This window comes from Macaca mulatta, chromosome 9 (assembly GCF_049350105.2).
Source record: "Macaca mulatta isolate MMU2019108-1 chromosome 9, T2T-MMU8v2.0, whole genome shotgun sequence".
NCBI lineage: Eukaryota > Metazoa > Chordata > Mammalia > Primates > Cercopithecidae > Macaca > Macaca mulatta.
In genome coordinates this window covers 74,301,835-74,321,373 of record NC_133414.1, presented here as the reverse complement: position 1 = coordinate 74,321,373, position 19,539 = coordinate 74,301,835, and the positions used below count along the sequence as shown (strand labels likewise).

Sequence of the window (19,539 nt, the reverse complement as noted above, 5' to 3'; positions counted from 1 at the left end):
CATAAAGACGTAAGGGTCTCTCAAGATCTCAAGACCATGAATCCCAGCTTGGCCTCTTCCCTAACAGGATGACCTTGGGTCAATTAGTTGTGTTGGGTCTTGGTGTCCTCGTCTGCACAATGGATGCAGTAACAGTACTTGCCTCATAGGGTTGTGGGAAGGAAGTGAGCTAATCAATGGAAATCACTGGATATAAAGTAGGTGTTCAATAAAATCAGCTCCCTTCCCTCTCTGGGAGTTACACAGAACTGCCCCTCCAACCTGTCAGGTTGCCTATATGTTCAATGTGCATGTCACCCTTCTTGCCAGGAGAAGATTTGCATTATGGAACCTTGAGTTTTAAATTAAGTGTCAAATATAATTTGGCAATTCTAAGAATTAATTATGTGACTGCCCTCAGAAAAGCCAGGAAGCTCAACTCCAAGTGTGAAATTGGTGTCTGCCCCTAGGGAGGAAAGCTCTCCCACTCACCAGGGAATTGGATGGAAGAGGACAAGGCTGGTGCTTTGCACATTAGTGCGTTTCCCACTCGGGACCTTCAGAAGCAGGGCTCCTTAAGTGATGAAGAGGGCAGGTGTGAGGGATAGAGAAGAAAATGTTACCAGGAGGTGTCCCCCTATCATGGGCGGCTCCGTCCTGCCTGGCCCCGCCCTCCAAGGCGTGAGCACGTTTGTCAGCAGCAGACACACGTGTGGCTGGTGTCAGTCCTCCTCCTAGGAGAGAAGAGAAGCATTTCCTGCAAGGGTGGTGGGGGAAGAGAGAGACATGCAGGCTAGAAGGGAGGCCACATTTGTCTCGATGACAAACCAAGGACAAAAGCTCAGCCTGGAGCATTCCAGGAGAGGCCCGCCTCTTCCTGAGGGTGGAGAGAACCGCTTCTCCTGTGTGTTTCGAGGGGGGAGACAGCGTGCAGGGAGGGAGCAGGTGGACGTGGGCATCAGGAACGCAACCCAAGCCAACCGCCCCCAATCCTACCCCAGCCTCCTGCCGCCCTCTCCAAGGAGCCTGGGTTTAATTTTCAGGTCAGTGTGAAAAGGAGGAGGAAGAGGATGAGGAGGAGAAGAAAGGAGGGAGTTAAAGTTCTAATGCAGTCGGCTGGGATCTGTCACTCAGCGTACACCTCGCTGACGACTCAGGGCAGCTTCAGCTGTAAGCAGCCCGTGATTTATGGACACCGAGTGAACTCCTGCGGCAGAAACCAGCCTTGAGATCAGAGCAGCAATAGGGCCCTTTTTTGGCGGAGACAGGGCCTGCATTTTTCTCATTCATGCCAAACTGCTTTGCACGGCAATTAGCTCTGTCCTCATTTAGTCTCCAGTCCCAAAGGGTAATGAAAGTCATATATCATCTTCAGGACTGCTAATTATTGAGCTCGCTTACAGGTAGGCTTTGTAACTGTGAGAAGGGCCTGTCGACCCAATATTTATTACTCTTCCAATAAGTAAGCAAAGAAGGAGGGGGTGGGTAAGGGAGTAGAGAAGGGAGGGAGAAAAAGGGAGGGAAGGAAAGAAGCTGGGGGGCGGTGCGGGGGAGGAAAAACAACTTTCTTGAAAGACCGCCCAACCCCAGCCCTGGGATCTCTGACATACCTTCTGCAAATATGCTCATCAGAGGGGAAACATCTTTATTCCACGGAGCCATTTTTCATGCCATAACAAACCAGCCTCCGAGTGCAGACAGTGGGGAGGCGAGGCCCAGCAGAGGGAGCAGCGGGTGGGGACAGGGGAGTGGGGATGAGGGTTGCTCTGGAGGGTGGGGAAGGGGACTGGGTTGGGAGAAGGGGACTGCATGGGGGAGCGATGGGGAAGAGCGGACAGGAAGGGAGCAGAGCAGAAATAAAAGAAAAAAATTCTCTCAACCCCTACCCAGGTCCAGAACATTCCATCATCATTTCTGGACCTGATGCGGGGAACGGTGGGGTGGGTCAGGGCTTGGGCTGGGATTAGCTATGTCTGTTGCTTCCGGGTGTGGAGTGTGTAAGGCTAATACCAGAAACGGTTTCGTGTGGGCCCTTTGCCTTCAAGTTGATGGTCTCACCACCGAGTGGACGTAGTGGTTGGATTATAGTCTGCACCAGCGATTTCCATGAGTGTGGTTAACCAAGGGGAAGGTCAGTATTTGTTTATACTCAAATGGACTCTAAAAATACAATTACTATTAGCTGGGGTTTCTGATAGTTATTTTAAACAGAGAATGCAATTAAAGCAAGAGCTAAAGAAATACAAGTATTTAAGCACCATTAGATGCCATACTCCTAATACTCAACATGGAACCAATATTTGAGTGCCTACCTAACAGATAAGTCAGGCACTGTTCTAGGTATCGAGTTACTACACTGACCAAGATGGACGAGGTTCTTGCCCTCATGGAGCTTCTAGTCCAATGATCCATTACTACTTACTGATCATGGTTTGTTTTCCACCTCCACTCAAATGATAATAACAGCCAAAAACCCTGACTTGAGTTATCAGCATAACTAACATCTGTGTTTATTATTTGTTATTATTAGTGCTTATTATGTGCCAGGCACTGTGCTGCAAGCTTTGTGTTCACATTTCTCATTGAATTCTCACAACCACTACAGAGTTGGTGCTGGTACCATCTCCGTTTTACAGACAGGTTAAGTTACATGTCCAAAGTCTCACAGGTAGTTAGAAATTGAACCCATACCATCTGGCTCCAGAGTCTATGCTCTAAACCCTGACACCAGATTTTCCTGAATTCATAATGAATCATTTAAATTTCTAGTTAATGACATTAACTAGAATGTTAATGTCATTGGTCTGCTTGGCAGCAGATGCCCTCCTGGACAGATTTTTTCTCTTCTGCTCTCAGCATCCCTCCCACTCTGGGCCTCCATGGATTGTGAACTCATTGACTTCAAACTAAATTGGAGAGAGACTGTTAGGTTGACTTGCAAGCCCTTGCAGTGAACACCTGCTAATCTGGAATCCTTCCTCAACTGTGGGAGAAACAGTGACATGGATGAGTCTTCCCGATTCCATTCAGGGACATCATGTTGGAAGCCAGACACTGACATGATAGGAATATTTACACTATGAAAAATGGCAAATGCTACAAGTCAGGTCTTTGTGTTTGTTTATTTTGCTGAAGAGCTGGTCATTAAGCATTGACCAGCACACCGCTGGAGAGGACCCAAGAGGTCCTTGGGAAGGGGAGAACATTAGGCTGTAGCTGATGGCAACCTCCTGACAGTCTGTGTCCATTGAGGAGAGAGCAGGGAGCACCAGAGAAGGAGACAAGAGAATGGTGTTCTAGACCTGGCTTTGCGGCTGAGGGAGCGGGTCTCAAGCTGTTTGTCCTCATTTGCATCGGGTGGCCTCAGTCATAGGAATAGGTAAAAAACTATTTTCAGAAATAGCCTGGATGGCCGGGCACGTTGGCTCACACCTGTAATTCCACACTTTGGGAGGCCGAGGCAGGTGGATCACTTGAGGTCAGGAGTTCAAGACCAGCCCGGCTAACATGGTGGAACCCCGTCTCTACTAAAAATGCAAAAATTAGCTGGGCATGGTGGCGTGCGCCTGTAGTCCCAACTACTCGGGAGGCTGAGTCAGGAGAATTGCGTGAACCCGGGAGGTGGAGGTTGCAGTCAGCAGAGATTGTGCGCCACTGCACTCCAGCCTGGGAGACAGAGTGAGACTCCGTCTCGGGAAAAAAAAAAAAAAAAAGAAAGAGCCTGGAGCTAAGAAATAAAGCTTACTTGAATTTAATTATGTTTTTACTCAAATATAAGGCAGTTCCACTACATGATTAAATACTGGGCTAGGGCTATGGGTCTGTGTGTGGAGCCCATGTTTCTCTATGAGCCCCACTGTCTTGGGTCATGTTCCTTTGGCTTCCTCCTGCTTTCTTCTCCACCCTTGGAGCAAGGTAGAACGGAGCCAGAAAACTGCCCCTTCTCTTCTCTGTGACCTTAGACAAGTTGCTTAGCTTCTCTGTGTCTCCGTTTTCTCTTCTGTGAGATGAGGATAATGGATTGTGCCTGCTTGTAGGGGTGCTGTGAAGCCTGACAGAGATGCACATCAGATGCTGGGAAGAGACTTGGTGTATGAGAAGTTCCCGATATATGGTCAGTGTTGCTGCCATTTCTTCCCTGTACTGTCTCTTCTCTTGGGGGAAAGGTGTCCCACACCAACCTCCTGGCTTCCAGGGCTGTACAGGGGGCCAGGGCTGAGACAGAGGGGCTGCATCGCCTCTCCAGAAGGAGCTGGCCTCTTCCACTGAAGCTGCACATCCTCATAGTTGTGTGTGAACTGTATCTTTCTAATTTACTTATGACACGCCTAGCAGCTATTGCAAACCTTTTTGTGTTCCTTAAGCTTCCACCGCTGGGAGTGAGGTGTGATCCTGGTGTCTCATATACCCTGATGTGGAGGTTCCAGCTAAAGGGGCATGACCCTGGAATCTGCAGGTGGGTCAGCTGGGAAGGATGCCAGACAGGTATGTGGGACTCTGCAGCCTCCACTTGCTTTGAGCCAGTCTGTCTCTGCCCCCATGGGGTCAGAAGTGCCCTCTGCATGGTCAGCTTCTGATCCTAGCAGGAGGGGGTCCTGGTCCTCTCCTTGTGCTTTTGGTGGTGACCATCTGTTGGGTGTCTGCCACAAGTCTGCCACCTCCCATGCTGCAGCTCCCTGGCCCCAGCTCAGGGAGATTGCAGTGCTCTTCTGTCACGTCTCTCCTCACGCCAGGCATCTCCCCTACAACTCTCTGAACACAAGCACACTATATTCTTCTCTCCCATCTTCCAGTTGCCGCTGTCCCCTGGTCCTAGGGGACATATCCATCTACCAGCCTGGATGCATGCCTGCTCCCCATCCTTTCCTGACCCACTTTCTGGCTTTCTCTCCAGCCTACCCTGGAGCCCACCCTCTACTCTCTCCTTCTGGGATTTCTTTCCATTTCATTCCTCAGTCTCCCATTCCTGTTACCTACCCTCCCATACCCACTTACCAGGGTCTGGCCTTTGTGATACTTTCTGGACCCGTGACTTAAGGCTTCCTGAGAGTAGATTGAACAGAGTGAGCCTTGAGCAGGGCAGGAGTGAGTGAACCAGGGCCTCCGACAAGATCAGGGTCCAGCATTCTGCTGCTTCGTGTTGATTTCATTCCCTCTGCCCAGCTTTTCCTCACATCAGGGCATGGCTGCCAAAGCTATGACCTCATATCCATGCCCCTGGAGGATGAAGGATACTATCCCTGAGTCTAGTTACAAATTCCTGAGGAAGGACTCCAGTTGTCCAAGTTGGGGATATGTGCTTAACCCTGGACCATTCACTGTCCAGGATAGGGTACTGGGGTCGGTCTGCCGGGGCCCCCTGCCCACTCTTGTGCATGGTTAGATATGGTGTTGTCCAGAGGAAAGGAGATGCAAGGCTGAGCAAGGAAAACATCACTGCCCTGCAGGTGGAGATGGACGACCCTTGAGATGGATGACCCTGACATTCCAGCACTAGCCACACCTGTGAGCCAAGCCACATGGGGCACTGAGTTCAAACACAGATGATCCTGCTCTGTCGGGATTTGTCTCAAGACAGCCAGTTACATTGGCAGCAAGATCATAATCTTTTTATTTATGTAATGAACCAGAGGTATTAATTGCAGAAATCTGGGCAAAGTTCTGATGGGGTGGCCCCAGCCGAGGTTTGACTGAGGTGCACTGCCTAGTTCTGGGCAGATGAGACAAGAGTAGAGGGAGTGTGCCTGGGCCTGGGGCCTCAGAGCTGCGAGATGATGTCAGGAGCTGGGCAGCAGGTGAAGTCTGTGCAGTTGGGCTGCATGTTCAAGGCCTTTACCACGCTGTTCTCTATCACCATGGAGAACTCTTTAGCCATCAGTTCCCAAATAGTGGCAGCAACAAGTCATCTAGTAACAAATCAGACTGCTTCCCAAAGGCTCCAGTGGGGTCAGCTGGGAGCTGAACCTTGCCTTTTGTGTTGGGGCTCCCTGCCACTCACCAGTCACAGATACAGTGGACACTCAGATATGCCACCACCTGGACTCACTTGGCCTGCAGAGCCCCAGCTTGCTCCACAAATCCCAGCAGGTGGGCTGTGGAACAACTCAGGGTAAGGGGGTGACTCAGAACCTGTGATGATGCAGGGCACTTGCCCACAGGAAACTGGGCTCAGGACAAAGAAGGAAATTCACTGACACTTTGAATTCATGGGTGGGGGTCTCAATGGCAGTCATAGAACAAAAAGTATTTTTCCCTAAACTTTGCTGCGTGTGTAATTTCCCCTTTATCCAGGCATCCATGTTTTTTCTGTGATCTGCCTGCACCAGGTACTGTAGGGACCAGGCGCTTGGTTGAGGGGGGCTGATCTGGCTTTGTCTGCAGTGGCCCACTTCCATGGACCTCTCTGAACTGGCCCAGCTCTCTTGTGAGTTACTATGGGGAAGGCTGGAGGTGTAGACACACTGCCCCAGGGCTATGGAAAGAGGGTCTGGGTGTAGAGCCCTGGAGGGTGAATCTTTCCATGAGTACAACTCCTGCACTCGTAATACTTCTTGCTACTTAGGGGGCCAGAGCAGATTTCCGAGGTGAGAAGGAGTGGGAGCAAAGACTGTTTATGTTAGGGGCAAGGCCTAGTTGTGAATCGTAATAAAATCTGGTGGGACAGAGGGCCATGCTGGGGGAAAGGAAGGGCCAGGGCACAATAGAGGGTGATAAACTGAGTCATGGACTAGTCCCGACCCTAGACTTGCCTCCTGCCCACAGGCCTCTCAGCATGTCCTGACCATCTTGCCCCTATTGTTCGGTTACTAATGCTACGTAATAAACCACTTGAAATGATTTTATTATGTCAGTTTCTGTGGTCAGGAATTTGGATACGGCACACTGAGAATGGTTTGTCTCTGAGACTTCATCAGGGCCAACTCGAAGACTGGGGGCTGGAATCTTTTGGAAACGTCTTCATTCATGTCTTCAATTGTTTTTATTGTGGTAAAGTACACATAACATTTACTATCCATGGTAACAATTTTTTTTTTTTAGATGGCGTCTCACTCTGTCGCCCAGGCTGGAGTGCAGCGGTGTGATCTCAGCTCACTGCAACCTCCACCTCCTGAGTTCAAGCAATTCTCCTGCCTCAGCCTCCTGAGTAGCTGCGACTGCAGCTAACTGTTGGATTTTTAGTAGAGACGGGGTTCCGCCATGTTGGCCAGGCTATGCTCAAACTCCCAACCTCAGGTGATCCGCCCGCCTTGGCCTCCCAAAGTGCTGGGAATACAGGTGTAAGCCACTGCACCCGGCCTGTAACCATTTTTAAGTGTACAGTTCAGTGTTATTAAACACATTCATAGTGCTATGCAGTCATCACCACCATCTATCTTGAGACCTCTTCATCTTGTAAAACAGAAACTCTGTACCCACTAAACAATAATTCCCCATTCTCTCTTCCCTCTGCCCCCAACAGCCACCATTCTACTTTTTGTCTCTATGAATTTGACTACTTCAGTAGTCCACTTCCACCTGGAAGTGGAACCATGCAGTATTTGTGGTTTTGTGACTGGCTTATTTCATTTAGCAGAGTATTCTCAAGGTTCACTCATGATGTATCATGTTGCAGAATCCCCTTCCTTTCAAAGGCTGAATAATATGCCATTGTGTGCATATACCCCATTTTGTTTATCCATTCATCTATCGATGGACAAGTGGGTTGTTTCCATATTTTAGCTATCAAGAATAATACTGTTATGAATAAGTCTTCTTTCTCTTTTGGTGAATGATGTTGGCTGTCAGCTGGGACCTTGGCTGGGCTGTGGATCAGATACCTCTGTTGGCCTCTCTGTGTGAACTCTCTGTATAAGCTAGTTGGGCTTCCTCACACCATGGCAGCTGGATTCTAGGAACCAGCATTGCTGGAGAGCTACCAGAAGCTGTATGGCCCCTCTATGGTAGCCATGGAAATCATTTAGTGTCACTTCTGCCACATTTTATTGGTGGAAACAGTCACAAGCAGGCTCAGGTGGAACAGGATGGGAATTAACCTCCTTCTCTTCATGGAGAGAGGCAGGTTATGTTGTAAGAGGAGCATGTGGAATGAGGTATTGCTGCAACCATTTTTGAAAACACAACCAACTACATCTTTGGAAAATCCATCTACCACATCTGTAAACTCAGGAAGATGAGAGGCGTTGCCTCACATGCATTTCACAGAGTGAGAAACTGAGGCTGCCAAAGTCATTGAACTGAAAAAGGGCCCTGAAAGCCCAATATCCATTCAATTTAGAGATTCCTTCTGTAGCATTTCTGGGAGCTAGGCATCCAGCCTCTGCTTGAATATCTGTAGTGATGGGGAGATCATTACCTTACAAAGGGACCATTTCAATTGTTGCATGGTTGAGATTGTCAAAAAGTTCTTAGATTGTGATAAAAACTGCTTCTTTGTAAGGCCCTTTCATTGTCTCTGATTTTGCCTCTGATGAATGAGGACCAGATAAGCTAGAAGGAAACCCCCACTCTTTAGTGCTAACCATGTGCCAGCCTGTGCCTGGGGGTTTCACAGTCATTTCATGGAGAACAAGCATGTGAGACCTCTCAGTGTTGATGGAGATGTCACTTTGCCATCCTGAAGTCTTTCTCCTTTTCCTCAAAGACTGAATTTCCTAACTGCTCATCACCTTTGCCTGTGTTACAGTTTCTCAGAATTCCTAAAACATCATTTGGACATGATGCTCTAGTGTAACCTAGCTCATCTTTTTAATTTTATTTTTTTAAAGAAGTGATATCATGGCTGGGTGTGGTGGCTCAAGCCTGTAATTCCAGCAGTTTGGGAGGCTAAGGCAGGAGCATCTCTTGAGGCCAGGAGTTCGAGACCAGCCTGGCCAACATGGTGAAAACCCATCTCTACTAAAAATAGAAAAATTAGCCAGGCATGGTGATTTATGCCTGTAGTCCCAGCTACTTGGGAGACTGAGTGGGGAGGATTGCTTGAGCCTGGGGGTTCGAGGCTGCAGTGAGCTGTGACTGCACCACCACATTCCAGTGTGGGCAACAGAGGGAGACCCTGTCTCAAAAAATCCCCACAAAACCTTATCATACAAGACTGGCTCATCTTAAACTTGCAGTCAGCTGAAACCCTCCAGTCATTTTTCACTGTAACTGCTGCTGCCCTGGTGTCTCCCATTGGTCCAGGAATCTTGTCATCACACCAGGACTAGGATAAGGATGAACATCCAGAGGTCAATTTTTGGCCCCGGAGGACTTCTGAGATTAAAATGTGTCTCAAGATTGGGACCTGTGGTCATGTCCAAGGTAGAGGAGGGGTCAGTGGCAGCTCTGGCTTTCTGCTGGATGGCAGTGGGGGCAGGACACACAGCTTCATTCAGAGGCGTGAGGACCACCAGACACTTGCAGTACCCAGTACCTGTTCCTGTCTTGCTTGTGGATGGGCACAAATCATAGGGACAGGGAAGTACCATTACTGACAGGCTCAGAAGCTTAAGTGGTTTGGCCCTCACCTGGAAACAGTTAGATCCATGCAGACTATTCAGACTGACTACCTGGCATGAGGGGTGAGGTCACAGAGGGGACCATGGGGGAGGAGAGGATCAGAAAAGGCCACCACAGCCCTCCTTGTTCTCTGCCTCAGTGGGTTCTTATTCGTGTACATAAACATAAAAAGAGAGTAGAATCATGTATTTATTTTAGGTGAATCCTCCTAAATTGACATGTTCCCTGAACACAAGTCTGAGGGCTCTCTTTCATTGCAAGAGACAGAAAACAAACTAAACTTAGAGTAAGCAAGAAAGAGAATGCATTGACTCACTTGTTGGGAAGGCCAACCATGGAGTGGGCTTCAGGCTTAACTAGATCTATGGACTGGAAAAAGGCATTGGGATTTGTAGTCGTTTACTCCTATGATACATTGGCTTCTTCCAGATAGCAGCAGCCATGCTGCTAGAAGCTCTGGGGTCCTAGCCTTACTATACGCAATCCAAAAGGATTGAAGAGCATATCTCCTTTGGAATCAATATACAAAATCCCAGAGAAGGACTCTGATTGGTCTGACATGCTTCACATGCCTATTCCTGGGCCAATCATTATTAGAAGGAAGATGGGATAGAATGATTGGCCAGGCTTGGGTCATATGTTTTTCCCAGTGGCCAGTGATTCCACAGGCACCTAAGGGCAAGAAACAGGATACCCAGACCTCGGGGGACAGGCAAGTCAGAAACAGAAGCTAAGCTGTCTTTTGGGGTCTCCCTGGGATCTCATGTCTGCTTCTTTTTGCCTACCTCCTCGTTCTTCTGTTTCCCTGTGAACATTGGCTTTGGTATTTTTTTCTTCCTCAGCATGTATGTACATGGCTCAAAATGGCTGCCCCAGCCCCGAGCCCTATGTGACTTTCGAGAGCTCCACACCACCTGTGACTGAGTTCAGATTTTCAAGGAGAGAGGATCCGATGGGTTTCAGGGATAGGTGTTAAATACTGTACCCATCAGTTGTGGCAAGGGTTAGGGATTTGTAGTATAAACACAGCTTCCGAGGTGGTCTTCCCCTTCAGCTGGCCTGTAGGGGCAGTTTGTTGGAGAAGGGGGGCTGTGTGTGGGGCAGGCATTTCAGAACAAGATATCTTGCTGGTCCCAGGTGACCCAGAGAACAGCAAAGCATGGCACCATCTTGCTCTCAAGTAGTTTCAAGTCTAGCTGAGCAGGTGAGAGGCTTATCTGGTCCAGAAGAGGTCATAGGACATCAGAGGAGGGCAAGGTCATTGTGGGCCAGAACACATGGAACAAGTTGCCTGGAGGCAGTGGGAGTGCAGCTGGCCTTTCCAGGTAGGCAGGCAGGAAGGGACATGACCCTGTGCCATGTGGAGGAGACATTGCCTCAGCAGATGCTCTTTTCTTCACACCTGAGCTGGCCCTGCTGAACAAATATGCAAATAGATTTGAAGTGTCCTGTCCATTGGGGAACTTTTCCTCAGAGTATAAGCACTGGTCTTCCTGAGGCTTCTGTCTGACTTCTCATAACACCCTCTGTCCTTGGATTACCACAGAGTGCCCCTCTGTTCACTCACCATCTGTGTGTGCATGTGTGTGTGTGCGCGCGCGTGTGTGTGTAGGTTATGGGGAGTTTTTCATGATGTTTTGGAAAGTCAAGGAGTTTCTTGTCTCCTTAAAGCCAAGAAAGGAAAAAAAAAATCTCCAAGAATAAAAGGAAGGAAAAATAACCCTTTGCATTTGGAGAATGTAAAGAGATCTGTAAGCACCCTAAGGTGGAGACTTCTGTTGTCATGTTGTGGTCCACGGAAGTTCTGGACTTGCCCAAATTCTCACAGCTGGGACTAGAACCCTGGCTTTTACTGCCAGCCCAGCTTCCCTGAGCCCTCAGGGGCAGTGGGGAGTGGGCCTGGCAGGGGTGGTCTGTATGTAACAGGAGTGGGGGAATGCCCCACCTTCGCAAGGATGCAGTAGAGGCTCAATCCTAAAAAGCTCAGCCCAAACCAAGTCCAGAGAGGATTTGGAGGCTTGGGGAAGGTCACCAGCGTCTCCTTTGGGAAGGGGGTGAGAGTCCATCCCACATACCTTATCTGGGCAGATCTCATTTCCTGGTGGAGGAAAAGGAAGAGATCTTTGTGTTTCTCCTCTGTTTTTTCCCTTTCAGACAGACCAGACATCAGATCTCAGTCAGATAAATCCATCTGAAACGAAAGGGGCCGAGGCCGAGGCTGGCACAAAGAAAAGGATTCCTTGCCAAAGTCACACAGGAAGACACTCCGAAAGACCTCCCCCAAAGAAGAGGGCGGACGGGGTTCCTCTGGAGCTCCCTTTCCCTAAGGGCTTGGCGTTCAACTTTTGATCCTAGTTCCACATGAAGTTTCATATAAGTGATTGTATTATTATTATTTTTTTGCATGGGTGAAAAGCCACAAATTATTAACGCTGAATTTCAAAGACTGCACTCTTCTCACTCAGGGGTGGCATCTCTTCACTGTTCAGGCACGGGCAGCCTCACAGAACGGACGTGGCCCAGACCTCACTTGACCTCTGAGAGGCCCTGAAGGCAGTTGCCCAAGGGCAGGGGCAGGGGACAGGGCAGAGGGGGAGGACACGGAGCGGAGCGGGAAAGGAAGAGAGAGGAGGGGCGGGGAAGGAGAGGAGGGGCGGCGGGGAGCCCGGAGAGAAATAAAGAGGGGAGACCCGGGAGAGGAAGAGGGGGAGGCCCGGGAGAGCGCGCGGAGGGGGTGTCAGCGAGGGGCCGCCTGTCAGGGTTCTATCTGCGCGATGATTGATGCAGGCCCGGGTTTTTCTGTCAGCCTGTCACGGCGCAGGAATGTTTAATGTTCTCATTATTGGTTACGCTGTTGTGTATATTTCTCTGTCAGCACCGCGGACCCAGCTGAACTGGCAGAGCACTTCAAAGGCCTACGGGTCATTCATCATCCCCATGACGCTCCGGCAAATGCTCAGCTTCAGCCCCGCGCCAGGGATTTGTTATGACTTGCGAGCCGCCTGACAGACAGGGCCGCGGCGGCCGGGAGGGGACGCGCGGGAGGCGGGCTCCGGGCCCTTCCTGTCACGCCGGGCCCCTGATTCCGACTCGAGGGGCAGGCGGCACAGCGCGGGGTGGGCCCACGGGGGCGACCCCCGGGAGGGGTGGCGGGAGGAGGCAGGGGCACGCCCCCTCGTGGGCTCCAGGGCGCCCCCACGCCTCTCCCTGCAGTCCCGCCCTCCACCTCCCGGCCGGCGGCGGCCTCTCCCAAAGTTGTGCTGCAGACCCAGAGGTTGATGGGGGAAAAGCGAAACTTGCAACCGTCCAGGGCCAGGGAGGGGCGGGAGCTGGGAGCGAGAGCAGGAGAGTATCGGAGCTTTGTTTCCTTTCCCAGGCCGTGACATGATTAATCGTTTTCTTCTGATCTAATTTTGGAACATGAAAAACAGCACATTTGTCTTGAAGAAAAATGATGTGCCGAACTGCGCAGATGGAAATTTCGAGCAATGAGAAAGATTAAAGTGAAACCCCACTCCTTAGACCTAATCATGAGTTGTAGATTATTCTGTCGGCCCAGCCAGATGGTAGCTCTGATTCCACAGCCCCTTCTTATATTAATGAATACTCGACTGTTATATTTGACTTAGGTAAGTGAAATGTCTATCAGAGCTAATGGACTGCCAGCCAGCATAACACATGTTGTACCGCTAAGGGTCCTTCTGCATTTTTCATGTTTTATACTAATGTAGAACATTTTGTTTCCTACTGTTTTTCATCATTGTCACTGTTTGCTAAATATTTTCACATGGAAGGGGGGAGAGAGAGAGACAAAGTCAAGAGGAAAAAGAACCCCCCTCCAAACTTGTGTCCAAAGCTAATTTCCTCCCGTTGGGCTTGGCTATAACTCTACAAGTAAAACAGTCACCCCGAGCAATGCGTACAGGAACTCAATAGTAACGTGATTAAGTTCCTAGTCAACAAGACTACACTAGACTGTATGTTAACAAACCTAATTATAGCCCCGTGGTGATAAATTGGTCCAGGGCCCTGGTTGCACATCTCTGAGGTCATATCTAGAAGAGCAGTTTGACCCTCTTGTCTCAGGGAAGAGAATTGTCCTGGAGAGGGGTCCCTGGCTCAGCGTGGTAGAGGGGCTGTTTTCTCCTTGACCTGGTTGTCCAGCTCCTGGGAGGATGGGTGGATGCCAGAAAGCATTTCAGAGTGGAAGGTCATCGGCATGAGAACTGGGCATTAGGATTTGCTGGAGGAGGCCGGAAGGGCAGTGGCTTCTGAGCCATTGGCCCCTTTCACATTGTGAGTGGCATCAGGATGCCTGAGAGGAGAGCATGGTGTTTCTGCTTCTTTGGATCCATGCAGGTCTTGGAGGGTGGTGGCTCACTCTTTCTGGGCCAGGTAGAGGGTGGCTCAGATACTCCCCTTCCTCCAGGCTTCTCATCTGTAACTGGTGAAGCCCGGAAGAGCTTGTTGTTCAAGAGGAAATCTTGTGTTACTTCTTTATGAAGGACTCCAGCCTGGTGGAGATGAATGAGTCCTGAAGATGGAATCAAAGCTGTTTGGGCACAAGTAAGATGGAAAGGGTTGAGGGACATTTTCAAGGAGTGATGTCTTGAGAGAAAAATGGAAAGAAATCCACACGCAGAAAAGAGATATCCAGATATGAAAACATGGGGCGGGGGAGGGAGAGAGAGAAGAGAATGTAGAGAAAGAGAGAGACATTGAGGAGAGGACGTGTCGATACTAACAGAGGAGATGGCCCATGAACTCAGAGGAGAAAATCTCCTTGCCTCAGCCAAAGTGAGCTTCCTAAAAAGCCAATTTGATCCCCGGTGAAAATTCTCTTCTGGCTGTGATTCCTACGGGAGTCTGTTGAAATGTCTTGGCTGGGAATAGGTGAGCCTCTCCATCTATCCCCAGCTTCTCTCTCCAGCCTTATCTCTTGCTTGTCCTCAACTGTGACCCTGCCCTTCTGCCACATGAGCCTTCTTAGGGTCCCCAAGAATGCCAGCCTCTTTCAGAACAGTGTGATTCTATCTGTGTTTATTTCTGTCTATCCTACTCTCCTGTATTCTTTCCCTGGCAAACTCCTACTCATTCTTCAAGACCCAGCTCTCAGGTCTCCTCCTCTGTGACATTTTCCTGACATTCCCAGGAGGCATTATTCATCCTCTGACCCCCACCCCTGACACTGGCCAGGCTGCATTGAAAAATGTCTGTATGTGCAGCACACCAACATGGCACAAGTATACATATGTAACAAACCTGCACGTTATGCACATGTACCCTACAACTTAAAGTATAATAATAAATAAATTAAAAAAAAAAAAGAAAAATGTCTGTGTTTGCAAGTCTCTTGCTCTACACCTTCCTTTCTCTACAGCTATTCCTCTGCTCATTCGTTTACTCATTCAAGAAATATACATAAGAACCTGACAGATACTGTTCTAGACACTGGGGATTTAGCAATGTACAAAATCCCCTGCCCTTCTGGAGGTGTATTTGTGGATTTCATTAATTTCAGTAGCTGTATTTGTGGATGTATTAATGAGGCTTTTTAATAGTAAGAAATAGAAACTTGCTCAGGCTAGCTCTAGAAATGGGTATTACTGTAAAATGGTGGCAATAAGGAAGGCAGAAAATCTCATAGAGACCCAAGAGCAGCTGCACAGCTGAGCCTCTCAGCTTCTATAACTCGTTAATTGGCTCATTCATGGCCCCTCCCAGGCCCATGTCATTTAAGAAACTTTTTGTTGTGATATGAAATATATACACAAAAGTGCATGTATCCCAAAAGTACAGCTCAATGAATTTTCACGAACTATAGCCCATAAAGAGGTGAAGAAACATAACATTCATTACCCTAGTACCTCCTATCCTCCTTTATTTCATTTTTAAGATAAATTCTCATCCCAGCTTCTCCCCAGCTATTTACTATGTGATGTTTTGATTTCTGTTTTCACTGGATTCATTTTTTAAACAGCTTTATTTAGGTGAAACCTACATATCATAAAATCATCCATTATAAATGAACAATCCAATGATTTTTAGTAAGTTTATAAAGAGCAGCAATGAGCACAATCCAGTTTTAGAACATTTCCATCATCCCAAAGAATCCTCTTGAGTCAATTTTCAGTTAGTACTCAGTTCCAGCCCCAACCCCAGCCCCAGACAACCAGGTTTTACATTTAGGTCTGTGATCCGTTTTTTAAAAATAATTTTACTGAGATATAATTCACATACCATAAAGCCTACACCTAAGAAAGGTAAAAGTATGTGTTTCTAGTATATTTACAAAGTTCTACAAATATCACCCCTATTTAATTCCAGAACATTTTAATCACCAAAAAGAAACCCTATATCTATTCATAGTCGCTCCCCACTTTTCCCTCCCTTTAGTCCTGGAAATCACTAATCTTCTTTCTGTCTGTATGGATTTGCCTATTCTAGACATTCCACATGAATAGAATCATATAATATGTGGCCTTTAATGCCTGGCTTCTTTCACTCAGTAGAATGTTTTCAGGATTCATCCATGTTGTAGTATGTATGAGAACTTCATTCCTTTTTATGGCCAAATAATATTCCATTGTATGGATTCACAATATTTTGTTCATCCATTCCTATACTGATAGACATTTGGATTGTTTCTACTTTTTGGCTCTTATGATGAATAATGCTGTTACGAACATTTATGTACAAGTTTTTGTGTGGCCATGTTTTCAGTTCTCTTGGGCATATATCTAGGAGTGGGATTGCTAGGTCATGTGCTAAGTATATTTAACTTAAAATTTTTTTATATAAATTAAAAAAATGTTTTATTTTTTATTAAATAGAGAGAGATAGGGTTTCACCTTGTTGCCCAGGCTGGTCTTGAACTCCTGAACTCGAGCAATCCACCTGCCTTGGCTTCCCAGAGTGCTGGGACTGCAGGCATGAGCTACCATGCTTGGTGTAAATTTAACTTTTTTTTCTTTTTTTTTTTTTTTTGAGACAAGGTTTCACTCCTGTTGCCCAGGCTGGAGTGCAATGGTGTGATCTCGGCTCACTGCAACCTCCACCTCCCAGGTTCAAGTGATTCTCCTGTCTCAGGCTCCCAAGTAGCTAGGATTACAGGTGTGTGCCACCATGCCCAACTAATTTTGTGTTTTTAGTAGATATGAGGTTTCACCATGTTGGTCAGGCTGGTCTTGAACTCCTGACCTCAGTTGATCCACCTGCCTCGGCCTCCCAAAGTGCTGGGATTACAGTTGTGAGTCACCATGCTCAGCCTTGTTTAACTTTTTGCATGTGATCTATTTAAAGTTAATTTCTGTGTATGGTATGAGGTAAGAATCTAAGTTTATTTTTTTGCATATGGATATCCAGTTGTCCAAGTGATTTTTCAAATGTCCATAATGATTTTTCAAGTCATTAATTTGCACTGGATTTTGTCAGGTGTTTTTTTCCTGCATTTACTGAGTAAGCTATTGAAATCTCTGAGTATTACTGTCAAATTATCTATTTCTCCTTTCATTTTCATGAGTTTTTGCTTTATGTATTTAGGGGTTTTGTTGTTCGGTGCATATATATTTATAATTGGTATTTCCTAATATATTTACAATTTTATCATTATAAAACATCCTTTGTCTCTAATAACATTTCTTTCTTTCTTTCTTTTTTTTTTTTTTTTTTTTTTTTAGACAGAGTCTTACCCTATCACCCAGGCTGGAGTACAATGGTGCAGTCTCAGTTCACTGCAACCTCTGCCTCCCAGGTTTAAGCAATTCTCCCACCTCAGCCTCCTGAGTAGCTGGGACTACAGGTGCATGCCACTACACTCTGCTAATTTTTGTATTTTTAGTAGAGATGGTGTTTCACTATGTTGGCCAGGCTGGTCTCGAACTCCTGACCTCGTGATCCACCCTCCCTGGGCCTCCCAAAGTGCTGGGATTACAGGTGGGAGCCACCATACCTGGCCTCTCTAATAACATTTCTTATATTAAAATCTATTTTGTCTGATAATAATATAGCCACTCCAGCTCTCTTATGGTTACTGTTTGCTTGGGATATCTCTTCCTATTTTTGTGTCTCTTGTTGACAGCATTCGGTTGGATCTTGCTTTTTCATCCAGTCTGACAATCTCTGACTTTTGAATGGATATTTTAGTCTGTTCCTGTTTAATGTGATTAATAATATGACTGGGTTAACACCTGCCATTTTTCTTTTCTTTTTTGAGACAGTCTTGCCCCGTTGCCCAAGATGGAGTGCAGTGGTGTGATCTTGGCTCACTGCAACCTCTGCCTCCTGGGTTGAAGCAATTCTCATGCTTCAGCCTCCTGAGTAGCTGGGACTACAGGCATGTGCCACCATGCCCAGCTAATTTTTTGTATTTGAGTAGAGATGGGGTTTCACCATGTTACCCAGGTTGGTCTCAGACTCCTGAGCTCAGGCAATCCACCCACCTTGGCCTCCCAAAGTGCTGGGATTACAGACATGAGCCATCATGCCTGACCATTTCTATTTGTTTTGTATTTGCTTAATGTCTTTTTTGTTTCTCTTTTACTGCCTTATTTTATGTTAAATAATCGTATTTTTAGTTTAAAAATAACAATTTCAATTATCGTCATTTTATTTTCTCAGTGGTTGCTCCAAGGATTACAACTGCATTTAATTTATCACCATCTATTTCAGAAAAATGCTACTCTAATTCTGGTGAAATATAGAAACTTTACTCCAATACATCTCCTTTTCTTCCCTTCTCTTCTGTACTATTGTCATATATATTACATCTAAATATGTTATAAACCCAATAATACAGTGTTATAATTATTTTTTATTGCAACCTTGCATTTTTAAAAGAAGCTAAGAGAAGAAGTGAGAAAAAATATACACAAAGAATCTTTTATATTTACTAACATATATATCATTTCTGGCACTCTTTGTTTCTTTTTGTAGAGTTATCATGTAGGGGCATTTCTGTTTAGCCTAAAGGACTTTACTTAGTATTTCTTGTCTGTTTAGCCTAAAGGACTTTACTTAGTATTTCTTGTAAGGCAGGCATGCTAGCAACATATAATCTCAGTCTTTGTTTATCTGTGAACATCTTTATTTCCCTTCCACATTGAAGGATTATTTTAGCTGTATATGGAATTTTTAGTTGAACATTCTTCTTTTCATGTAGCACTTTAAATGTGTCATTCCATTGTCTCTGGCCTCCATTGTTTCTGATGAGAAGTTAGCTGTCCATTGTTTTGTTGTTCTTCTGTACATGGTGACTTGTTTTTCTCTTTCTGTTTTCAAGAGTTTTTCTTTATCTTGGGCTTTCAACAGTTTTACTCTGTGGATCTAGGTGTGGATCTCTTTTTATATATCCTACTTAGGGTTTATTGAGCTTCTTAGATGTGTAAAGCTATATTTGGGAAGATTTTGGTCATTTTATCTTCAAATACTTTTTCTGCCCCTTCTCTCTACTCTTGTTCTAGAATGCTAATTACAGATATGTGGGTACCCTTAATATTTCTTTACATCTCCTCTGCACATGTGCACAGGCTCTGTTGGCCAGGGATGTGTAGGTACCTTTGGTCCTCTTTGGTGTCTAGTATACATACACACAGCCTCTGGCTAACCCAGGATATGTGAAGAATCCCCTGTGGCTTAAGTTTTACCTCTTAAAACTTACTGATAAATCCCCACTAGTCCATCAGTCCTTTGCTTAGCTGAAACGGAACTGCAGCCTCAGATTGATGGAGCCACTGGTCCTTCCTGTTTGCTTGCCATTGAGATCACTTCATCTGACAGTGCTCTAAATCAAGTGTGTCCTTTCCATTATCAGTGGCAAAGCTGTTCGTTGTCATGGTGCCGGAAGGAGCTGGAGTTAGGGACATGGGGTGTGGGCAGCTATAGACTCATATTGTTTTTACCTAAAGTTTAGTAGTTTTCATTAAAAATATTTCTCAGTTTTTGTATCCCTTTGGTAGAATTCTAGAGTGCTGAAGTGGTTTTTGACAATTTTGTTCAGCTTCATTATTGCTTTTTGGGGAGAGGTTCTGTAGACCTCCAAACTCCATTATGTGAGAAGTCAGA

General features: G+C 46.5%; 1 long non-coding RNA gene across 1 annotated transcript; it reads left to right on the top strand.

The window, feature by feature from the left end:
• Positions 1-664: 664 nt before the first annotated feature.
• LOC114669969 (uncharacterized) lies at positions 665-14,810 on the top strand. The gene is made up of 3 exons (XR_003719351.2): positions 665-1,382; positions 11,632-13,106; positions 13,907-14,810. It is a non-coding gene; the product is annotated as an uncharacterized LOC114669969 (long non-coding RNA).
• The last annotated feature ends 4,729 nt before the right edge of the window (positions 14,811-19,539 follow it).